The following is a 26,047-nucleotide window of genomic DNA, read 5'->3' on the forward strand; positions in this document are numbered from 1 at the left end:
ATATTGAAAACTTAACTAGACAAATGCCTAAGTATGTGGAAAGCAAACAACAAACATAAAATAATTTGAGTCTAGAAGTAGAAGAGAAATAGAAACTATTTTGAATCTATATGATAATAAAAATACGACATGATAGAATTTTGGGATTAAGCTAAAAGAATTGACGAAAGGGAAATTTATATCTTATAAATACATGTATTAGAAAATCAGGAAGTTTAAAATCAACCTAGTTTTTACTCAAGAGATTAGAAAAATAAGAGCATTTTTTTATAATGGAGATGAATAATTGGTGAACTATAATTTCTACTGCTGGCCATGTTACTGCCTTTTCATCATAAAGAACTGAAAAGCTGGACCCTGTATATGAGACAGTAGTTTTCAGGCATTAGATTACAAGCAGTGTAAGACTGTAATTACAAAATAAAATGGAATCAAATGAAGTAACATTTAGGATGCACCTGGCTTTTCCTTTCTGTAAGTGTTCTAGACTGTAGAGTGGGCAGGCGGGACCAAGTAGAGCATGCTGGGATTGCACAAGTTAGCACAACAGGCTGGAGTTTATGAACGGTGGGTCGGCTGGAACTGACAGGGAGGAATACAGGCAAGGAGGACGTTCATCTGAGAAACGTCCCCAGATATCTGCAGAAGACTCCCTGTGAATCTGCTACTGAAGAATGATCTGCACATATGTTGGGTGAAATGCAGCAGGTCAGGGAAAGGACTTCTGAGGATCTGTAAGCTAAACAATTCCAAGAGCTTCCCAGCCTGAGACTGCTGAGTCCGACAAACTAGAGGAGAGACATCGTGAAATACCCAGGCTGTACACTAGGGGTCCAGATAGCCCATCTCTGCGTAGGAGGGCTCGACTAGCCCTAGAATACAAAGGCTACTTTAAATCTGCTTTAACAAAGATTTTAAAAAAGGTTAAAAATCCTGAATTGATTTGTAAGTTAATTAACTTCTTGCTGAAACAAATCCAATACTCTTTAACAGAATACAACAAAATCCAAGCACACAACAATGTTATAATCACAGTGTTCAGCATTTGATCAAAATTACAGGCAGGAAAGGAAGTGAAACTTGCAATCAATAACCAAAAAAAAAAAAAAAAAGCTTATAGAAACAGATGCAGAGAGGATGGAGTTGATGGAATTGGATAGTTCTAAAAGAACTAGTATAATAAACATGCACCAGGATCTAGAAAAAAATTAATATATAGTTGACCCTGAACAACTTGGGGGTTAGGAGCACTGACCCTCTAGAGCTGAAAAGCCGCAGATAGCTTACAGTTTGCCCTCAGTGTATGCACTGCCTACATCTCTGTGGTTCCTCTGTTTCTGTGGTTCACATTTGTGCATTCAACCAACCACACATCATGCATGTAGAACTTTAGTCTTTACAACTGAAAACACTCTGAGTATAAGTGGACCTGAAGAATTCAAACCTGTGTTGTTCAAAGGTCCACCATATTGAAAAGGCAAATAGAACATTTCAAAAAAATCCTATGACTGATGAAAAATACAGTCTCTCAAAAGAAAAATGTACTTGATGGAGTTAATGGCAGATTAGACACTGAGTAAGAAAAGAAGATATTTGAGCCTGATGATGTTTCCATGGAAAATATCCATACTGAATTACAAAGAGCAAGAAAGACTGAAAGAATTAAGTTCTCAATAACCTCATATTAGGCAGTAAATTATACGAGCAATGTGAGTCACATTGCTCATATAATTGAGTGGAGTGTTAGAAAAAATATTTTAAGAAATATTAGCAATTTTTATCAAATTGGATGAAAATTAGAAAACTACAAGTCAATGACCACAAAACAGATGAAAACAAAGAAAAACAGACCATGGCACATCATAATCAAATTGTGTAAAAACAACCGAAAAAATAGGCAGGGAATAAAGACTACAATTCATAGAGAAAGAAATATAAGAATACCACAATCTTTCTACAAGAAGCAAAACAAGTCAAAATACAATGGGACAATATTTTTAAAGTGCTGAAAAAAGATTTGTTACCTCAACATTCCATACTGACAGAACATAGCCTTCAGAATTAGAGGTGAAATAAAGACACTGGGATTCAAACAAAAGTTTAGAGAAAGAGTCAGCAGTAGATCTGAACTACAAGAAATTAAGCAAGAATTTTGCTAAGGGAAAAGAAAGCAATACCCAGTGGAAATTCGGATCTGCAGAAATACATGAAGAATGCTGGGAGTAACATGCATTTGGATACAATAAAAAGATTGTTTTCCTCATTAAAAAAAAATTCCTTAAAGAAATACTTGCTGTTAAAAGAAAAATAATTTCAATGAAAATACACCATAATATTTTAACACACATAGAAAGAAGATATTTGACAAAACAGCAGTAGGAACAGGGTGAGGTGTGTGCAGGCGAAAGCCTGTTACATTGTACCTGAACTGACATGTTACAGGAGGTAGAGGATGACAAATTAACGATGCACATTGAAACCCGTTACAGGGCTAGGTAGTAAGTGTTTTAGGCTTGCAGGCCACTCACTTTCTGTCTTATCTACTCAACTACTCAAGCACAAAAGACTCCTTAGGAAACCACACAGACAATATGTAAATTAGTGGGTTTGCCTGCGTTGCAGTAAAAGTTAATCTGCAAACCACACTGCCATCTCAAGGCCATCGTTACCACCCGGCGCCGCTGAGTAATGAATAAAAACTTCAAACGAAGGTTATAACCAATATGCCAGTAGGAAAGAGAGATGAAAAATTGATTATAAACTCAGTTCAACTAAAAATTCAGCAAAGAGGAAAAAGAGATTAGAGGAGACAAAAAAAAATTGGAAGTTTTAGAGTTTAATGCTTTAAAAAAACAAATAGCAAGATTTAAAGTCTATAACATTGCACTGATAACTTTATTACATGTAAACGTACTAAACACTCAAAAGACATAGCAGGGACTATCAGACAGGATAAAGACACAAGACATATGTTGTCTACAAGGAACTCACTCCAAATATAATGATACAGAGCTAAAAGTTAAACGTAAAAATGTTAAATGTTAGAAGTAAAATAACGGAATAAGTAGTTTCATGAGAAAAATCATAAAAATGACAGTTCCTATATTAATTTCAGGAAAAAATGGTCTTTAAACAAGTAGTATTGCCGGGGATATAAACAGATATTTCCTGATAATAAAGGCTCAGTTCATTCTGATCACAGAACTATTCTAAATATGTATATATGCACCTAATAACTAAACTTTAAAACATTTGAAACAACAAGAATTGAAGGAAAAAAATGGACAAATCCAAAGTTAGATGTGAACATTTAACACTCTTCCTAGCATTTGATAGTATGACTAAAGTGAAACTTACAAAGCTTGTAGAAGCTTTGAACAATACTAGTAGTAACTGATGTTTATCCCCCCAGTAACATCAGAATGCACATCCTTTTCGGACGCATAGAAAACATTCACACACACAAAAGATCACACTCCGGGCAATAACACAGCTTCATAAATGCAAGAAGATTTAAATCACAAACAGTATGTTTTCCAGTGTTCCAGTTATAAGATAAATAAGTACTAGGAATGTAGTGTAAAGTGTGATTAATGTAATTAACACTGCTGTATACTACATATAAAGTTACTATGATAGTAAGTCCTACAAGTTCTCATTACAAGAGAAAATTTGCTTTCCTTCTTTCATTTTACATCTGTGTATGATGATGGATGTTCACTAAACTAACTGTGATAATCATTTCAGGATGTATGTCAGTCAAATCATTATGCTGTGCACCTTAAACTTACACAGTGCTATACGTCAATTGTAACTCAGTAAAACTGGAAGCAGAGAAAAAAGAATGCACTCCTAAATAGACTGTGGCCAAAGAACAAGACACAAGTGTAATTAGAAAATAATTTGAACTAAAATTGAATACCAATAACGCAAAAGATCAAAATCATGAGATACAGCTCAAGCAGAGCTTAGAGGAAATTTTGCAATTTTCAATGTTTATATTTCACTAGCGTAGAAAGGTCTAACGTCAGTATTTCCAACACGAGAAAGTAGAAAAAATAGTGTATATCAAACGTAACGTAAGTAGAAGAAAGAAAATGATAGAACTAAGAGTAGAATTTAATGAAATAGGAAAAGGACATGAATAGAGAAAACCAATGAAACCAAAAGCTTTTTCCTAAATATTAGTAAAATTGATGAACTCCTGATCATGAACAAAGGACAAAGTCACAAACCACCAAATATCAGGAATGAAGGAAGGGATATGTCTGTAGATGTTACAGATAGTAATAGTATAATAAGAAAGTACTGTAAACATTTTAATGGAATTAATTTTGACAAATTATGTAAAATGAACCAATTTATTGGAAGACAGAAAAATTACTAAAATTGATTAAGATGAAATAGAAATAAACAATATGAAGAGTTTATATAAACTAAATTATAATTAATATAAAATTTTAATTAAAGATATTTAATTAATAATTAAATTCTGTCTAAAAGTATACATAAGGACCATATGGCTTCACTGGTGAATTCTTTTAATTATTTAAATAAGACATAATACCAAATATAAAAAAAGTTTTTTAGAAAAGAAGAAGAGTAAATAGTCTGCAAATTATTTATGAGGTCAATATTACCCTGCTATTAAAAATAAAGATATAATTACAGACCAATGTCAGCCATGACTCCTTAAAATATTTTAGCAAACTAAACTCAACACAAATACAGATGATACTTTATTGTGATCAAGTCGAGTGTTCCCAAATGAAAGCTTAACATTGGACAATGAGACTTACTGGCATTTATCATGTTGACAAAATAAGGGAGAAAATCAAAAGCAACAAATATGTGGAGGAAAAAAATTAACCAATTCCAAGCCCATTTCAGATAAAAACTGTAAGAAAATTAGGAATGAAAGAAAATTTCTTTAGCTTTCTTAAGGGCTTCTATAGAACACTACAGCTAACATCATATTTAATGATGAAGTATTAAAAACTATCCTAAGAATACCAACAAAAACGTGTGACTGCATGTACCACGTCCATCTGCAGAAAACACGATTATGTCCCAAAGTCTAAAAACAGCCACTGGAAGTAACATGTGAACTGATCAAGATTGTATGTATAAGATGATTAGACAAAAATCAATTGCATTTCTGTATTTGAGAAATGAAATATTAATAAAACAGTAACATTCATAATTGCCATCAAAGGAAATATTTAGGAATGAATTTAATAAAATATTTGCAAGGATGGTGGTAACTTGGAAACAAAAAAGGCCTAAAAACCTGAAGGATGAGCCCTCTAGATCTTCTCTGATAAGTAACAGGGCTTCAGATAATCTTAAAACTATTATCCCACATGCCTTTTGATTACTGGAATAAATTTCCATTGATTTCCATAATGCTCTTAAGGTTTTTAAATTAATTTTGCCAGCTTTGACTGGAAGGAATAGTGTTAGTACAAAATAAAAAGATGCCTTTGGAATGTCAAAGTTCTCCCCCGCAAACATGTGCGATATCTTGTGGAAAAGAAAGACTAAGAGCCCAGAGGCCAGAGCTCGGGGCCACGAAGACCCACTCCCAAGCTTGTGAGCCCTGACCCAGAAAAGGGCAATGAGCGCTTGGCTGGATTTCAGAATTGCTATGGACCAGTAATTGCTGTCAGCTTTACACTCCCTTCCCACACTGCCTTCACCTAGCAGTGTCTCTCGCGGTTCCTCTGTGTCTGCCCCGCCATTTTATGTTGGATAACTCCTACATCTAGTTCACACATTTTAAATGAAGTGAACTGGGACTCAGAGGTCCGGGTCTGGTGATACACCCAACAAACCTCATTAGCACATGGACCTGTTGTAGGGGTGGGAGCCCGGACTCTAACAAGCTGCAGTGAGTGACAGGATGCAACTGGGGGCTTTGAGCATTTTTCACTTGTTTGTTTTGTTTTGTTTTTGTGTTTTCCTTTTCATGTGAGAGGGATGTGAACTGATTTGGCTAGAGAGCAAATTCTACTTTCCAAAGATTCCCATCACAACACACTATTCATACACCTACACATACTTCTCAAAGTGTGGTATTCGCACTCCTTAAGTAGTGGCATGAAAGTTACTCCATCTTGAAACCGAGTTCACTTCTATGACTCTCCTGAGCAACAGAGTACAGCAGATGTGATGGTACAGGTCTTGAACTTTTAGGCCAGGTCATAAAATGCCATGCACTCCACCTTTTCTGGGGAATCTCTGTTCTTGGGACCCAGCCAACGTGTTGTGAGAAAGCCAAACACTTGAATAGAAAGACATCCTAAAGGTGTTTTGTCAGACAGCCCCGGGGGGGAGTCCCCTCTAATAGTCAGCCATTGTGATCAGAATTGTGAAGTGAAAAGTTTTCAGCTGATTCCATCCCTCAGCTGTCGTGACATCCTAACCTCCAGTTTGACCATAGGTAATGCTCTGTAGTTAACAGAACAGCTTTCCATGATGAGTTTATCCAACTTGTAGATTCATTGCCAAAATAAGAACCGTTGTTACTTTAAGCCACTAAGTTTGGGGTCATTTAGCACACAGCAGTTGGACATACGGGCAGAAGTTAACAGGAGTGTTTGATATCCCTACTGAATTGAGATGACACACTTACCGTGTTAAACAGTGGATCTAAAAGCACATTTTTTAATTTCAGAAAAATTGTTTCTGAAATTAATTTAAAATGTTTACTGGCTGTGTAACACAATAGTTCTATACTGCACTTAAAATCACTTGAGGCATTCTATAGTCCTGTGTTAATAACCAGAAAGCTCTGTGGCAAACTGAGTTTTCAGTACCCATCCACTTACAAGGAAATCATCAACACCAGTTGTCCTTTAAATTCACAGAAAACTACTCAATTACTCACTTACTCACTTAGAGGAATTTTTATGTGCCTTGAACTTTGCAGCTGAGTACTGGTACTGACATCATAATGAGCAGCTACTTTAATGTCAGTATATATATATATGTTTTACAGCAGGAGAGACACTGAGGTGATGATACCAAAGATTCAGTCTGTCCTTGTAATTCTAGGCACCCTCCAAAATTCTTGAGAAGTACACATCAGTGACATAAGAATAAAAGTGTCTTAAAGTGACATTTTCCAAAAGTAATAAAAAATATTTGAGGAGGAGAGGTTAAGTGCCACTATAACTACTTCACTATTTTGCTGTGTAAGCAGTTATGTAAGTGCTCAGCAAAGTCTTAGATGGGTACCTTGTAAGTATAAGTTACGTGCAGAATAACATCATAAAGCGAATTACATAAAAAATTCATTTATATAAAATTAATACCCTTGTGTATGACCCATATGGTATTTATTTTAGAGACACTTTTATAAATTAGTAAATAAATAACATTCATATCATAGAAGTCGACTAGCTCTGGGAGACTAAACAGGCACATGTAAGGTATACCACCATATATTATATTTACGGTTGTTTTTCAGCCTAGCAATCCCTATGTTGCAAGTATAAGATTAATGTTACCTAATCCCATAAATGTTTTTCCATAAATTACTGCTTTTCTTCCTCTTCACAGTTTCTACAATGCAAAATGTCAAAGTAAATTAAAATTGGACAAAAGCATCAGCCCTGAGGAAGTTTCAGGCTCCAGAATTTCTTTCCATGATAAGCAACTAGAAAACTGAACAACTATAGAAAATATCCATTGGACAACAGGAAGTAGACACCTGTGACCCCTGTGACCCCAGGCCACTGACTTACATGTGCCTACGACCACCATGGCTTTCTATGTGGAGGCCAGTTCCTAAATGTAATGGGTGTCTGGGAGTTGGGGGAGGGCACAACAGAGCCTGAAGTTCTCAGTGAGTTGAGAGGTGGCGACGCCATTCAGGAAGCTTCAGGCAGCTACACAGGGCAGTAAAGGACAGAAGAGAAGCATAATCCATTGACAGAAGGGTCTCTCAGAATCTTCACAGGAATCCCCGTGCACTGGGATTTTGCTGTTCCCTGCATACTGGACTCCAAGATGTAGGACAAACCTCCAGGAGACCAAGCAGGGAAAAAGGAATTGACAAGCTCTGTAAGATCGTCGTGGAAGACATTTAGGTTTGTCTCAGTTAGAGAGGACACTCATTATTGAGCACTTAGGAGAAACAGAGGCGTAGAAATGTGAGTCAAACCAAAAGAAAAATGAGTCCATAGAAATAGACCCAGGAATGCCAAAGATGATGGATGAGAAGAGAGATGGAAGTTGTCTTTTAAAATAAAATTTCTGCAGTACAACAGGGCAGTGGAGAATTAATAACATACTAGACAATGCAGAAAAATGATGACTTAAAATCTTAGGAATACTGCCTTTTAAAAAGTGAAATAGAGAAAAAAACTGCAAACAGAAGCACAGCACCTCAGTAATATGCGGGACAATCTCAAGTGTCTAAATGTACAAGTAGTTCTAACATTACGAGAAAAGGTTGGGCTGAAACATAGTTAAAGAAACAATGTCTGGAAATTTCCAAAATTTTATGTAAATCATAAACCAACATATTTAAGAAGCTCAACAAACCACAAGCCAAGAGAAAAACACATATAGAAATAAATCAGACCAAAATACATCATCACAAATTTTCAGGGGAAAAAAACCTCTGAATTTAGAATTCTATTTCAAGTAAAAAATTCATTCAAATATGAAATAAAAATGATAACTTTACTTCCAGACAAGCAAAGTGAGAGTCCGTTGCCCGTAAACTTGCATTATAAGAAATGTTAAAAATAGTTCTTCATGTGGCTCTGCACAAAGGAAAGGAAAGCATGAGAGCTGGCAATTATGTAGGTGAATATGTAGCACAGTTTCTCCATTTTAAACTTTTATTTAACAGAGAATTGGCAAAGTGAAAAACGATGCGTTTATAACACAGAGGACCAAACTGTGTGGCAACACTAGCACCAGGCAGGAAGAGGAGGCTGTGAAGAACAGAGCTGTGAGTTTATATTTGGCGCGAATGGTATAATACAGTCGTCTAAACGGAGAGCATGGTAAACTAAAGATGTGCATTAGAAACCCTGGAGAAACTGTTAAAAATCACAAAACAAAAACTGTAGCAAACAAACCAACAGGAGACAAAAAAAGTCATACAAATTTCATTTAATTCAAATGAATGCAAAACCGAAGGAAGTAAGGAACAAAGAACAGATGCAGAAAAAAAGAAGAAAATCAGCGAGATAGTAGACTTAAACCAAACTGGTACTTCTATTAATGAAAATGATCTGAAAAGCGAAGTGAAAGAGAGACACAGTCAGACTGGATGAACAAGAAAGACCCAACCCTACTATTTACAAGCAACTCATTTTCCACTCTGTTTACACTAAAATAAGTAGGATGGAAGAAGCCGCACCAACAAACACTAATCACAGGAAAACTGAGGTGGCTGTGGTCATACCAGTCGCTGTGAATGTCAGAAGAAGGAACATTAAGTAGAATCAAGAAGGACGTTTCCGAATGATGGAGGGTAAACTCACTGAGAAGGCATGAAAGCTCTAATGGGAACACCCCTAACAGCTGAGTATCAAAAACACATAGGCCTACTGGGAGAAACAGGGCAACTGACATGTATGCTTGGACATATCACCAGTTATGTCTCAGTAATTGGTAGATCAGTTGGACTGAAAATCAACAAAATATATTTAAAAACTCAAAAAACATTATCAACCAACTTTTCTAATTGCCACGTTAGAACACTTGACCCAACAACAACAGAATGCACCACATTCTTTTCAGACACACATGGAAGAGTCATCGTGATAGACCACGTGCTATGACATGAAAATGTGCTCAGTAAACTTTAAAAAATGGAACTCATTCACAGCAGTTCTCTGATCCCAAAAGCATTAAATTGGAAGTCAACAGCACAAAGATTTCTAGAAAACAATCTACAGGTAACTGGGAATTTAAAAACTCAATTCTAAATTATGCATGTGTCAAAGAAGAAATCACAAGGATATTAGGAAATGAACTGGATGATAATGAAAACACAATATATTAAAATTTGGGGGATGCAACCAACCAAAACAATACTTAGAGGGAAATTTGTGGCATCATATCCTTATTCTAGGAAAGAATAAAGGTCTCAAATAAATGATCTAAGCTTTCACTTTAATAAACTGGAAATTGGAGGGAAAATTAAATTTAAAATAAGTATAAGAAAGGGAAAAATAAACACTAAAGAAAAACTCAAAGAAATAGAAAAACAGGGAGAGTGAATAATAGATTTGTGTGAAACTCTGATAAGGACTTATCTAATAACTGGAGGGAAAAAGGTGATCTGTTTTTGTCTTGGCCAGTGGATGAGTGGAAATCACTCTTTTATGATGAAAATGTTCTCTGTCTTGATGGTGATGGTAGTTATGTGGGCAAATTCACTGAAAAAACTCATCAAAATATACACTTTAAATGGTTGCTTTTTATTTGTAAATTATCCCAGTAAAGTTTACTCATTTTTAAATAAAAATATAAATTAAAATATCCAGGTGAAGTTATTTTCCTTTTTTTAAAAGATTGTATATTTTCTCTAATTTTGAACTACATCTGTCTTATCAAAACAAATGGCTCCATGACGTTACAATAAATTAAGAGCCAGAGAATATTTGACTGGTTCTAAAAGTCTATGACCCCCATAAAGAAAAGCTAGTGCAATAGGAAATAGAGGCAAAGTCTGGAGGCACAATTACATTCTGAACAAAATAGAGCAAAACATGGATGTTCAGTAAACACTGGCTTAGGGGTCAATGTCTTCTACACCGGTAATTTCCTTCCCAGCCAAGTCCGTTGCATTTCCACCACTGCCAACTGTGACATTCAATGAGAACAGATGAAGCAGAGAAGGTACAGACAGTGCTGGAGATCATGGAAGAGACTGAGCTGAACAGTGCGTCTAGGAATACAGGTCCCTGCATTGGTGAGAGCTCTTATTTTAGAAGGTAATCCACTGTACTGAGCAGAAGGAGATCAGTTAGGACATAAGGAGTAGGCTGAAAACTGTTTCTAAGCTAAATCTCAGGGCACGATTGTTGAAATCCAGCCTACGACACGGATTTCAAAGGAGGCTGTAGGTAACAGGCGATACCCACACAGCGGTAGCGCCTCTCCTACGATCAGAAAGGCACTGACCTAGGAAACCACCTGCCAGACCTAGAACAACTCTGCCGTGGCCAGGATCCAAGACCGAATTAAATGAAGGCCATGTGCTGTGCTCTTCTTCTGTGTGGTTCACTTGCAAAGGACAGACTTGGATCTGGGCACCCCAGAATAATCAGGGGCCCTGGCCACAAGAGCATAGGCAGAAATCCTAATGGCAGCCTTTAGCTTTTACAATTTGTATTTGAGTAAGAAATCCTAGAATGTGTTTGAACTCACTGTTGAGTGAAGACCCTGAGGGCGTCACCAAAGCTCTCAGCAACAGAAGGTAAGTTTGCCACAGTATTAGTGTTCATTCGTGTATTTGTTAGGTTAGGGCAGACTGCCTGAACACATAAACTAAGACATGTAGTAGTTGCAAACAACGCAAGTTTCTCTTTAGATTATGCAACACACATAGGAAGTTAAATCTGCGACAAATGTTAAGGACTGTGTGAGTTAGTTCTTCTATAAATCTTGTCAGGGGGGAAGGCATTTTCCTCTACCTTTCCAGGGTCTTCTGCTTGGTCTAAGAATTAAATTGACATGAGACAGATTAACTGGAGAAAATCAATCAAAAGTTTAATAACGTGTATACATGGGAGAGACCTAGAAAACCTGAGTAACCCCCCGAATGCTGGAAACCCTCACCTTGAACACCACCTTCCACTAAGGACAGCAGGGTCTGGGGCTGGGGAGAGTCAGCTATGGAGGGTTACCAGGAAAAGCACGGCAAACAAGATACAAAGTTATCAACACATTTTCACTTAGTAAGTGTAGAAACTGTGGGTAATAATTTGAAGCCACAGTCCATACTGTAGATCTCTAATATAATAATAATACCTAATACCCTGTTGCAGTACATCCCCACACAACGTGACACGTACCTCCCACAGTGCGGCAAGTCAGGTGTGTGCCCAGCTGGGAAAAGAATGAGTAAACTAAGTGTAAGTGACCTCTTATCTAAAGGACATTGAATTAAACAAGTTGGCACTAACAGAGGAGAAACAAATTCTAGGTCTATCATTCATGGATATTTTGAAATGATTCAAAACAATACAGATAAAAATATGTTCTTCCTATTTTAACATGATGCTTATACATTTATGTGATAGTGCTACAAAGAGTTCTTTTTTCTTTCTACTATATGACGGAGTAAAATTCAGCAATTAGAAATAAAAATGTGACTGATTTACTTTTCATCAGAATACATTGTTCTAAGGGATGTATATTTATAGGAAATCAATACAAATATCACTTTGATAGGTTATATTTAATGTAAATTGTTTTATGCAAAATAGACATATAAAATGCTTAGCTTCACACAAACAAAATGTTCCCAAAATCCTTGAGACGATAAAGTTATTTTTCACAGAAAAAAATGAATTGAAGGTGTCTAGGTGAGATCAAATAAAACATTAAAAATAAAAGTATAGCTTTATAGCTCAGTATATTTTTCTGAATTTAACTTCAAAAATTATGCATGTAGTTATTTCAATTACTAATTGTTTTGTAGATGACCTTGCTAAAGCTCTCTGATCTGGCAAGGGAATTACTTAAAAGGAATGACAGAGATCTAACACATTAAATAAGTGGTTCACATATTTGAAAATATAAAAATGTTGAACATTACTACTGTATAGTTTTATACCTGGCAAAGCTGTATGCCTTTAAAAAATCTATTTAGTATAATTTCCAAATTAATAACTTCCCAAAGAGGTCATTATATTTTTAAATATTTTTTTCATATCATTATGTGGGTTTTTTTTTAAAATTTACTCTTATAACAGTGCAATCGCTGACATTGAAATTAATTAATTCAAGGACTTAAAGTTTTTCCAGAAACAAAAATGAAAACAAAGTAACAAAAAGCAAAATATTTCATTTGCTTCAAAGTGACCCTCTTAGCAGGTGTCAGGGAGGAAGAAACATGCAGAAGCATGTGACCCAGATGCCCCTGTGCAGAACACCGATTCCTCTCCTGTTTCCCTACTTCCAATCACCTTTCCCGCCACTTCCTCTAAATAGCCCAGCCCTTGCCTTTGGGAAGGAGATCTGAGAATCGTTCTCCAGTCTCCTCACTTGGCTGCCTGGTGAATAAACTGTACATTGGCTGTAAAGCTCAGCCTCTCGGCATTTGGCTTCCTGCACGTAAGACAAATGGACCTGGTTCAGTAACACTAGGTTCTTCTGGCTGGTCTAAGAATTAAACTGCCTGACACGAGACAGATTCACGAGAGAACATCAAACAGAAGCTGAATAACATGTACGTATGGGAGTGACCCAGGAGAAGACGGTAACTCACCAAAATGGCCGAAACCCTCACCTTAAACATCATCTTCAGCTGAAGATGAAAGAGGGTGTCAGGGGGAGTGGTCTGGGGCTTCAGAGGGGAGAAGGGCAATTCACATGCAGAGGGAAAGGCTAACGTTTGGCAGGCAAACGTTTGCTGGGCTTGTAGAGACAATGGGACGCAGCAATTTTAACCAGCACTCTGCAGGTCCCTCCCTGTCCGCACACCTGGCTCACACCACAGTTACCTGTGGCGCTGTGTGCTTCCTGAAACAGGTCCTACGTCTACATGTTTTTAAGCAGTTAGGGGGAAGGTCAAAATTCTTCCTGAGTCTTCTGGACCTTGATTGTTTTCAGCTTGAAATAATCCATACACCAAAGTGACATTTTGGGGTGACAAATTTCATCCCCTACAGTATACACGTGAGTAATTATTTTAAAAAGCAGACCTAGAGATCCTCAACTCAGAACTCTGGGATTTTTTCTACACACTTTGAAGAATGAGGGAATGATTTAGAGGAAGAAAGATCCACAGTCTTGGTTGCTTCTGGACTGTTAATAACGTGGGTGTTTGGTTGAGAGAATAAATAAAAACATGGGGGAGACGGGTAGGGCGGAGCTTGTGACTCTTCTGCTCTGTTTAAGAATTGTTAAGGATTATTTCAAGGGAGAATTTCAGCAAATATTGAGCAGCATTTACACAGTTATGTAAGGAATTCAGACTTCAAAACAATAGTCATTTTTGGTGGTTGTGTACTTGAAAGTCTTACTGGAAAAATTAATTATGAAGTAAGCATAGGATCTGAGCATTAAGGAGAAAGTATATTCCAATAACGGAAGAAACAGGGCATGGGAACCCAGAAGCTTTGTTGAGTTGATAGTAGCCACAGGGGTGTGTTAGGAGTTGAAACCAGGATGAATAAAGAATAAGAAGCAGCTCAAGTTTCAGAGTTTATATCTGACGTGGTAAATAACTAATTAAGCAAAATACAGGTCCTTATAGACAAAATGATATGACACAAAATGAAACAAAAATTACGGTACCTGTTTAATTATCAGAGTTTCTGATGATTGACTGCCTTCATAAATTAAGTATTGAACACAGAGACCAGTTGAAAGCTTCCTTCTTTGGTTTTGTGAACAAAAAATACTGCAAACCATATCAATAAACAAAGAATCCTAAAGTCATCAAGTCATCAGCGGCTGCCACCCACCCCCGAGTGAAGACCAGCCTGCAGCCCCTCACAGTGGTGCCATTTGAGGGGACTCAGAACAAGAAAGGACAGGACACTGGCCCTAGAGGGCTAGGCGCTTGTCAAAGGAATGAATTCAATGAGCCCAAATGTTTGCTTCCTCCCAATACATAGAAAAGAGCAAAATTCTTTAACTTGAGATGCCTGGTTCTCTTAAGTTAACAAGTAAGCTTTTAATGTTCCAACTACCTGGTCTTTGTTGTAAAGCTCCTGTGTGGCCTGGCTCCTCCCCTGCCTCTTCGGAGCCGTCCCTCAGAGCCACCTGAGGGGCTGTCATCCCGGGCTGAGTCCTCAGAATTGTCCACCGAATAAAACGTGACTCTTAGCTTTTAGGTTGTGTGTTTATTTCAGCCGACAGTTTGAACTGGACGTTTCTTCTCTGTATGTGCGAGGGACCAACCTTGTATACAGGATCATTAGTAAAGCTTCCTGTGAAATGAAATACTTAGGGTGTGTCTAACGCTGTGGAAATTGGGGTCTCCAGCTACTGCTCTTTCACCTTCAGAACAGGACAACAGATCCTCAAACAGCGATAATGATGATTTCTGCTCACTGGTTTCTGCCAAGGTTTGCTTTATTTCAAAATTCTTCCTGATTACATGGAGTTCTTCACAGGAGGAGCCATCTGGCTGTTTCTCTGAATGTCTCACTGGGATGGTAGCAGACAATAAGAGCAGAGCCAATTCCCAGAGAAAACAAAGGAAGAATGTCTAGATTGCCACGGCGGACTGTATGTCAATGCCAAGAATCTCTGCATAGATGCCAGGTAGAATGTTACCGCTGAAATCTGATTTAACTATCAAGGGACACCTGACTGTGCCTACTAATTGAAATTTGCAAATCACTATCACCCACAAAATTAAAAAAAACTCAACCATATATTGATTTGCTAAAAAAAAGTTGACATTAATGTATGTATCATTAAATTTTTAGCAAGCTCATTTTAGGAAACAAAAACATAGGATGACCAATTTAACAAATCAAATGTCAGTTTAAATAGGCATAACCCTAGGACAATATAAGAACAGATATGAAATAATGATTTTGTTGCAAACAAGAAAGCTACTACTTCATTTTTAGATAGATCTCTAAACAAATTTTTTTTTGGTAATGAAAATAAAATGTGGCTATTTTTAAAAAAGCTCAAAAGCAATATAAGATATACTTTATCCTGATCCCATAAGCACCTTATTAATAAATGAACAGAAATAATCAATTTTATCACCAATTAAAGTATTGAATTAGGTTGTAGTAGCTATGTTTTGTTTTCTTTCTACTAATTCATGTTCAAGAGCTTTATTCACTCCTCATTTATCAGGGATTTATTAATGCCTATTTTAGATCAAATATTGGGGGGCTACTCAGAATTCAAAGAATACTAAGAGTCTAACTGTGGGAATTTTCAGAAACCAATATGGAAGACAGAGAGCTGAACAAACTACATAGAAATATTAGACTCTTTCCATCTGGGGAGAAAAATGTGTTTATATTACAATGTCTTCAGTCTTGAATAGATTTTGTCCTTAAACACTTATCACTAAAATTGCCAATGTTCTTGGTTTCTTAGCTGCTGAGTTCCTTGAAGATAAACATTATTAACACATTCTACTCTATGCAAAGCTCTTTGAGACTAGCTATTGTATCATGGAATTTATGCTCAATTAATGATTCTTCAATAACTATTAATAAATAAAAATAGCTTTTTTGGTAAACATTACCTGCTTCTCTTATAATTATATGTTCCCATTTCATGATCGTGCTGGGAGAGGTAAGGGTAACACTGGTTCTGAGCTTTAATAGCCAGCTTGCTTACTGCTGCCACCAGTATTTCCCATTTCTCGCTGCCCTCACCCCCACCTCGACCGTCTTCAGGGAAGTGTCTCCCTTGTGGGTTCCCTGTGGTCACAGGTGGGTGCAGCAGTTTCAGGAATTATACTGACTTGATAAATCCACAGAAGAGGAGCTATTTGTTTCATTTTGGAAAGAAATACAGTTTTCCAGAATCTCCTCCTTAGATTGATGTTCATGTCTAATCGGTCAGGATTCTGTCATATCCACATCACGAATCCACTCACTCATGGTTTACCTGGGTGACCTGGGTGCTTAGATTTATAACTTGGGGTGCTTGAGGTGCAACCAAACGGACCCACTCTGAGTTACAATCCAATCGTTTTGACTCATTCAGAGATATGAAGGCTGAGGATTTGCACGGTAAGAAAACCGTTCTAACAGAGAAGTGATGTGCAGAGGCTTGGCACGTCATGTTTAAACACCCTGAGGGAAGAGTGTGCATCTGGATACACAGAGTACATATTGAGGTGGAGAATGCATTAGCACAGTTTTCTCAAAACACAGGAGGCCTCTGAAAGAAAAGGGTCCAAACACCAGTGTCTTTAAGACTCTGGGCACTGACAACACTGAGAGAATGAATTAAAGCGTCAAAAGGGTTTTGATGGGCAGTATTTTCCAGTGCAGACACTGCTGAAACCTACTGGATAACAAAGGAAAAGTTTTGCATCAGAAACGAGAGATCCACGTGATCGCTGCTGATAGGAAGAAAGGAAAGAAATGCAATTACAGATGGCACTATATGCGAACAGTGCTCAGAGGTTGGAAATTCTTCAGGAAATCTGGTAGATTCAGGCAAAGCCAGAAAGAATGTTGACTATTATTATTAAGAAAATACTGTATCTCTCAAAAAAAAAAAAAAGAAAAAACAAAATACTGTATCTCTCATAATTTTTGGTTTGGCAAAATATGAGCTATCAAGGACACTTAATGAAGCATTTTTAAGAAAAGGCAATGAAATTGGTTTTGGAAATACAGGTGCAATTGTACCATTTAGACACTTAATTGTTTAATCACTTAATACAAGATAGCTACAAAAATGACCATGATTCACGACATTTCATTCCCTAACAGTTACTTCAGAAGTGTACATTCTAGGTTACTTGACTGCAAAAATTTCTTTTCAGTATATGAAAGAAATTCCTTTCAACTCAGACATACATACAACACATACACATAAAAACGTAATGTTTATGTTATATTAAAGACACTGCTTCTTCCCAGTTGTTTGAAGAACAGGATGCTGTTTCATTCCTTTTGCAAGGTGGAATTTCTTTTTTGATGTTAGGCAGAACTCAGGTGACTGTACTTCATATGACTGTTAAACTTGCTAATAATCTTAGATAATTGGCTTTTTTCCATGAACAACCAAAGGCTACTAAAGTATGCATGTGTATTTTTAAAATGCATATGTGCAGCTACTCATTTCAGAATCACAGTTTCTTAGTAGATCAAGGATTTAATTTAGGCAAACTTTTGATGCTGCCCTCACTAAATCTTTGAGGGATTAGAGTAAACTTGCTTATGAGACAATTCACCTCGTCAGACTCCCTGAGAACAGTTTATATTAACCTGAGAATTAACTCATGCTGCTTCATTTCCTTCCTATTCTTCAGCTGCAGCCTTTGAGGGGCCAGCCTCCATTGGCTGGGGGTGGAGTGGGGGTTGAAAGATTAAAAATGAGAAAATATAGGATGAGTGTTTCTTTTTAATGATACCCTGGCTGTTTTCTTCATTCCCCCTTTCCCCCTCCTTAACTTCAGGTATTCAAACTGTTGCCCAAATAGCCCTTTAAAACTGTATCAGATCATGGTCAACCCTCTTCCAATACTGTCTCCAAAGTTCCTTCCAAAGCCCGACAGTCTCCTAACTGTGGTTCTCACGCTCTTACCTGCTCAAGCAGCTCCAGACTCCAGCCCCTGGGTGATGCTTCAGATGTACCAAGCATGTCACTGCTCTAGGCTCTTGAACTTGCTGTGGGTCTGTCTGCCACCCACATCTTGTGGCCCCTCACTCCTTTCTTTCGTGTTTCTGTCTGACCTCCTTCTCTGAAAAGGCTCCCTTGACTCTTCTCGGTAGCAACACCCACCACCATTTCCTTCTTACTCTTTACCGTCACTGGCCTCGCATCTGATTGATCCTGTATTGGTGACGGAAGTACCGATCTCTTTTCCTTCCTCTGTCCTCCTAGAATTTCAGTTCTAGTTTTAGGTTTAGTACAAAGCTACATCCCTAGTACCCGAGACGACGCCCTACAAACAGAACACATCTGGGGATCTCTGAGTAGGTAACAGGGGCAGTGTGCCCTGCTCTGGGGGCTAGAAATGGTTCGTGGGGACAGCAGGTCGTGTCTCGGTCGGCCACCGCCTGGGTGGCTCAAGCAGCAGAAATTTGTTTCTCTGCAGGCTAGACGGCCAGACAAGGTGCTGGGGAGCTTGTCTTCCAAGAGGGCTCTTCCTTCTGTGATCCTACAGGGTCTTTTCTCTGTGAGCACAGAGAGAATGAGACAGACAGAGAGAGAGGAGGGGGAGAGATCTGGAGCGTCTGCCTCTTCTTATGAAGACACCAGTCCTGTGGGATAAGGACCCCGTCCTTGTATAAACTCGTACAACCTTAATTACCCTCTAGGGCCCTGAGCCCCAAAGACAGTCACACTGGAGGCTAGGATTTCAACATGTGAATTCTGGGGAGACGCAATTCAGTCCATAACAGGTAGCAAAGAAGATTAGAAAGGTGAAAAAAAAGGACTTTTATTTTTAGTAGAACGTTTGAAATTTGTCTTAGGTTTGCCCCCATTATTTACCATGTCTATTAACACTATGTTAACCTAACATTACTAGGTTAATTATTAGTCGACTTAATTTCTTCTTCTCCAAATCTGTTGTCCATATTTTCCTTTGTTATTATTTTTTTCTCTTATTACATGGTTGAAATGACTTTTCTACTGTTGAACTTAAGACATAAGATATTCTAATATATTTAAAGTCACCTGAAGTATAAATCATAATTATCTGAAACGTGTGGCTTATTCCCTTTGGAAAGGTTGCATTCTTTCTATTAACCATTTTTACAGGTAAATACGACGAATAAAACGTTTGATGTGGATGGAGACTACTTCAAATTAAAAACTAAAATGGGAGATAAAAGAACACGGACTTCCAGTTTTAACATGACTCAGGTCAGAAGATGTACCGTAGAACGTGGAGACTCTGTGGGCAGAACTGAACTGTGTACGTGAAATCTGCTAAGACAGTGGACTTTACATGTTCTCACAGAAAAAACAAAAAAGGAAATATGTGAGGTGACGGGTGTGTCAATTAACTTGATGTGCGGATTTTTTTCACAATGTCTACATATATCAAATCACCATGTTGTACACTTTAAATAGCTACAGTTGTATTTCTCCATTATACCTCAGTACAGCTGGAAAAATATCTTAAAAGCATAATAAAACCAAAACAAGAGAATAAAATGTGGGATGAGTGGAATTGTGCCATATTTATAAACGGGAGAGAAATATTAAGCAGCTCAGGGATCGCCTATAAGTTGCTCTCAGCTCCATCAGACTTAATGCTCCTTTGGCCAAAAGAAAATGTATATAGAATGAAATGCGTTTATATTTGTAATTTTAAGATAATCAATATAATGCCCAAATTGTAGTATGAAGGAGAAAAGAAGAAGAATAATTTATAAAAGGATTGTATTTTCAATATGTACGTGCTGGACACACGTACCACACAAGAAATTATGACGAAGATCACAGACGCTTGCACTTACAGAACACGTCACAGCAACTGCACATGCATTCTTACACAGACACATCTTGATGGCAACTCAGCAGTCATGGCATTAAATTATTTTTCTAAGTGGTGAATGCTTCTCAAGTTCAAATGAAATAAATTACACTTTTCTCTCAATTTACATGGCGTTTGCATTCTTGGAAAGTTTATGGTACCTAGAACTAGGCACAAAGGTTGTCTGTTTATGTATAAAATGGAGTTACTTCTAGGCTCAGGTAATTACAAAGAGGTGTTTCACCTACACGACATTCTAAAGTCGTGACACACAGAATGGCATTTACTTGCACACAGCTGTCACAGGCACTGCGGGGGTGCTTCGTACCTGGCCCACACCCACGGATGTCAGCGGCATTCCTTAATCAGCGCCACGACCTAAACTGTCCTCAGACATTTGCAAAATATCTGCAGTGAGGCGTGGAATGGCCATCTCCCTGTATCCCAGCACTGGAAAACTACGGAAATGCAGTCATTAAAGTATCCAGACTTTCTCTCGTAGGCCATACCAGTCTTCTGAAACGTTCATTTCTAACAGTCTCGATTCACCTGTGCTTGTGATTCTTAGATGCATTCATTCACACTCCTTCATTCATTTAAGGAAAGTTTATGAAGCACTTGCTACTCCATTAGTCCACAGGAATATTTTTTAAAGGACCAAAAAAAGTCTGAAAGCAAGCAAACAAAACAACAGCTCATCTCTTAACAAGGGTTACAGTATAGTTAAGTAGAGACTCTTGGCCTGCAATTTTAATTAAAAGCTCCCAAAGCAACAGTTATTCAACATAGTTCACACCGTTTTCATCCACGCTGCTGACCTTCGACCCCTACCCTCAGCTCTCCAAAGCCATCACCAAATAAATTCAAGGTGGCAGTAACCACAGTGGCCTCCAGCTTCAGTGGCTTGTTCTGCAGGTAGACCAGACAGTAGAAAAAAGGGTAGTTTTTGTTTGTTTGTTTGTTTTGTTTTGCTTTGTTTTGGGGGCTGGGAAGTGATTAGGTTTATTTATTTTTATTTATTTAATTTCTAACCGAGGGACTGGGGATTGAACATAGGACCTCCTGCGCGCCAAGCATGGGCTCTGCCACTGAGCTGTACCCTCCTCCTAAGGGTAGATTTTTAAGTGAGTTGTACTGACGTTTAATTTACACACAGTGAAATTTACTTTTTTAAAGCTTGTATAGTTCCATGAATTTGGATAAATAACCAAGCCGTGTAACCGCCAAAACAGTCAAGACACAGGCTATTTCTTCAGCTTCTTAAGTTCCCTCACGGCATTTGGCAATCAGCCAAAGCCACCACAGCTTCGGCTCCGCCAGTCCTGTGCCGAAGGCACTTAAATGGGACCGTACCTCACGCAGCACGTTGCGTCTGCCTTCTTTCATTTAGCATTAGTCACTTCACGCTCACTCATGTGTCTGCGTTTATCTGTAGTTCACTCTTTGTTTCAGGTCGTGTCCCATTTTACACCTAGGCATGTGACTCAGAGTGTGGCAAGCGCGTAACAAACTTTCTAAGAAATTGCTAAGGAATTTTACAAAGTGGCTATACAATTTTGCACTCCCGCTAGTAATATACGATGCATCATGTTGCTCCAATTTTTGCCAGGATGAGGGCTTGTTAGTCTTTTAATTTTTGCCATTTTACTGAGTATGGATTGCCATAATATTGTGGTTTTAATTTGCATTTTCCCAATGACTAATAATGCTGAGAATCTTTTCCTGTACTTACTGGCCATTTGTACTTCTGCTTCAATGAAATGTTTGGTCAAACCTTTCCCTCATTTTGTAAAGTGGCTTCTTTATCTCTTATTATTGAATTATAAGGGGTTCTTTGTATACTTCCAATACAAGTATGTTATAAAATGTACATTTTGCAAATATTTTCTCCCAGTATGCAGTCTGCCTATTTGTTTTCTTAACAACATATTTCAAAAAACAGAAGATTTTAATTTTGATGAAGCTCAACTTAGCATTTTTTTATTTGTTTTTTGTGGGTCTTAATTAGCACATATTTGCTTATTCCAGGATCACAGAAATATCCTTTTATGCTTTCTTCTATAAGAGTGTGGTTTTAACTTACACTTATGTTTATTATCCATTTTAAGTTAATTTTTACATGGTATGTGGTAGTAGTCAAATTAGGAATAATTCTTCTTCTTCTTTTTCTTCTTACTGGTTTAAGGACCTCCAGTTTGCCCAGCATCAATTGTTGAAATGACTTATTTTTACTCAGTTGATCTGTCTTTCTCTCTGGAACAATGGCTGGAATGTGGGCATGTGTGGTCCACCTCCGGACTATTTATTCCGTTCAGTTTACCTATATAGCTACCCTTCCCCCAAACCACATTATTTTGATTATTACAGCTTCATATTAAGCATGTAGTTAAGTGCATTAAGTATCTGTTATTCACATAATTAGTTCTTTTCCAGAATTATTTGGCCATTCTAGGGCCTTTGCATTTGCATACATTTTAAAATAAGCTTCTGTGTAGACATAATGAATTGCATTGACTGAGTTTTAAATATTCTAACACTGATTTCTAGAAACATCTTTACTGGGTGACAATTTAGCATTCTTTGAGAATACTGGTAGGCTTGATTTGCTAATTTCTTAAGAAAGCTTTTGTCTATTCATCGTGGGTGCTGGCTGACAGCTTTCTGTCCTCGTGATACCTTTGGTTTGGGTGCTGAGGGAAGCTGGCCTGGTAAAATGGGGTGGGAGGTTTCCCTCAACTTTCTGCTTGAATCGTACACAGTTGGTATGATTTCTTCCTTAAACGGTGGTAATAACCGTGCCAGTGAGCCATCTGGCTCGGACCCTGGAATTACCACACATGTTATACTATGTATGATATCACACACAAACACACACACATGTGGTGTAGGCACTGCTTCAGGTAGCGCGCTTCTTCAGTACTGATCTTCGTGATCTTTGTTAGTTCAGGTACTTTAGGAAATACGACCATTTCACTTAAGTTACAGAATTTATGGCATAAACCTTTGCATATTTTTTATTGTACTTGTAATGTGTATGGAATCTGTAGTGAGTGTTCCCTTTCTCTCCTTTCTTTGTTCTTTATGTTGTAATTTTTTGTCTTTTCTAATTTTTTTCTGTCAGTCTGGCTGTAAAGCTGTATCAGTTTTATTGGTCTTTTCAAAGAACCAGTTTCTGGTCCCACCACCCTATGTGTCCTGGACTCCCTTGACTTCTCTGGTAGCTGCAGTGACACTTTGTTTCTTTTCCTCCAGCTCTTCCTCAGGTAACCTGTTAGTGTTTATGTAATCATAAGTCCTTCAAATTGGATCTTTGGATGCTGGTGATTATACCCTCTCAGGAGAGACTTTTTCCTGGAGAAATTGCTTGTGTGCTTATCTGCTTGTTCCAATCAGGAGGAAAACATTCATAATTAAGTAATTTGCTCTGATAGCTTATCCAGATGTTATTATGAAAGAGAAAGCGACCTCCAATTCTCAGAAGTTCCTTAAATATTTCCTTTACTTTGAGTGTTGGTCAAAATTACTTATTTTTTTAAGCATTTAAAGAAAAGTACAAAGTTGAGACGTTTTCTGTGTACTTTGCAGATCTGGCAACATCCTTTTGCATCTCAGCCTTTATCAGTCAAGTTCCTTTTTTTTCATTGTCTTCGGCTTTTGATGGTGAGGAACAGTTGTTTTCTGTGATCACATTAATTTTTAACCCTTCATGTGTAAGCCTGTTGTTAATATCTGAATGCTTACAGCATTTATTTCCCAGTGTTCTGAAAATGTCATCAACAGGTACTCCAAAAGAGGGAGTGGGTCCTGCTGTCGAATGGTTTTATGAAATATCGAGTTACATATTCAAAACTACATACGCTTTGTGATTGTAGGTTTTCTAATGGGCACGGGAACCTTCAAGGCTTACTTGGCATTTCCCAAACACACTGAACAACAGACCCCTTTGGAGTTCATGGAACCATGAGTATGGGCTCTTTGATGCTACCACGTGCCAGCATCTCCGTGTAAATGTGCTCACCTGTACCCTGTTTACAGGAGTCCGCAGAAAGCACTCCTTCTAAACTACGGAAGCTAGTACAGCACCCTGGACATCAGGTAAGGGTAACATTAGGCACTGTGGCCCACAAGGAGGCTGGATCGTAGCAGCCAGGCGGTATTTGCAATACCTGTGAGCTGTACAGTTTATTCTGGGTTTCCTTGAGGGTTGACCTCATCAGGGGATACGTCCCCTGGTCGACTGGATCCAGGGTGGCATCAAAGACCTGAAGGCGCGTATCTTTTTCAACTCACAAAGACGAGACATATCTTTGGCATTTGCTGCCCAGTTTGATAACGTCTGGCAAATGACTTAACCACTGGATAATCATTTTCAAAATACTCCATCGGTAAAGAAGAAACCTCAGCAGAGTCCGTGGGACGTCTGGTCCCACTAACACGGTGGTAATGGATAACTCCCAGCAGAGAAGGCATGGTACGTCTCATTTCACGGAGAAGACGTCCATCATTCCAGGAGTTAATAAAATCGCTGAATTCCTTGAGAAATGGGGGAGATTCAGCTTCAGGCCTACAGCTGGGAGTTAATAGCCTCCATCTCCTTTTAATCAGCCTCCGCAGATTGTAAAACAGCAATTTTAATGTAGTTTGTTTATTTGCTGAAAAAAAAATTCACAGTAAATGTACCCCAACAATCCTGTGGATTTATGAACCATAGCCTTTTTTTTTTTTAACATCTTCACACTACGTCTCACCTTTCTCAGGCAGCTCTGCACATAACAAAATGTGTAAGTTTGTTGAACAAAATATTCAGACCCGCTGTTCGTGCTCCAAGGGAGAAAAACGGGCAACGTAACCTGGGCTTCCTGTTTCACCTTTGCACGAATCACACCACTGAGGCAGGCGAATCCCAAGGCATCAAGTCAGAGTCTTGAGGATTTAGATTTATTTTTATTCCTCATATCTTCCAAAAACCTTTTATGATTCAGAAAATTGTCAGACTGCTGCTCAAGGAATCGCACATCGGTGTCTGAAATGTTAGTTGGTGTCCTTTGGATGCCCGTGTGACAAAGTGTAAAATATCCCACTAGCTTTGCTGTAAGATCTCTGCCAAAAAAGAGCAGCTTTTTTGAACATTTCAATTGGCCTGCATTGGGATAAAGCAGCTTCTCACACAAGGCATCTGGTGCTTCTGCATGTGGAAAGTCAGTTATTACACGAACTCCATCAGGTCTGAAGTCATGACAAATGTGTTCTGATAAGGAATCCTTATCAACCTTGGGGACACTGTTCCCCATAAGAAATGCACCACTCAAATCCAACATTTTAACATTAAGATCCACTGCTCTTATATGTCTTTCCTTGTCTATGAATTCCGCTGATTTCAAAGACATAGTTTGGCCGTGCACTTGGATCAAAGGAATCCACAAGTTTTTAAATCAGCTATTAGTTTTCACCAACTTGGACAGAATTCTACATCTGTCGACAACTTTTCTACCGTGGCACCAGGACATCTACAAGGTCCCTGTGCTTTGGGAGAGCAGTTTTCACAAATTCAGTCACTCTGCACAAGGACTCCAAGAGTGGGTCCCAGAGTAGCACACAGGAAACACATGTTCCCCAGCAGCTCTGTCTTCTGTGTGCGATGTGAAATCCTTCTGGGGCACTGAGCTCAGGGGCTCCACAAGATACTGGTGCTTCCCAAGCAGG

At 38.1% G+C, this 26,047-nt stretch overlaps 1 pseudogene; it reads right to left on the reverse strand.

The window, feature by feature from the left end:
* LOC116277557 (mitochondrial intermediate peptidase-like) overlaps positions 1-26,047 on the reverse strand; it is a 54,635-nt pseudogene that overhangs the window by 20,494 nt on the left and 8,094 nt on the right.

Source organism: Vicugna pacos, chromosome 11 (genome assembly GCF_048564905.1).
Source record: "Vicugna pacos chromosome 11, VicPac4, whole genome shotgun sequence".
Lineage (NCBI taxonomy): Eukaryota > Metazoa > Chordata > Mammalia > Artiodactyla > Camelidae > Vicugna > Vicugna pacos.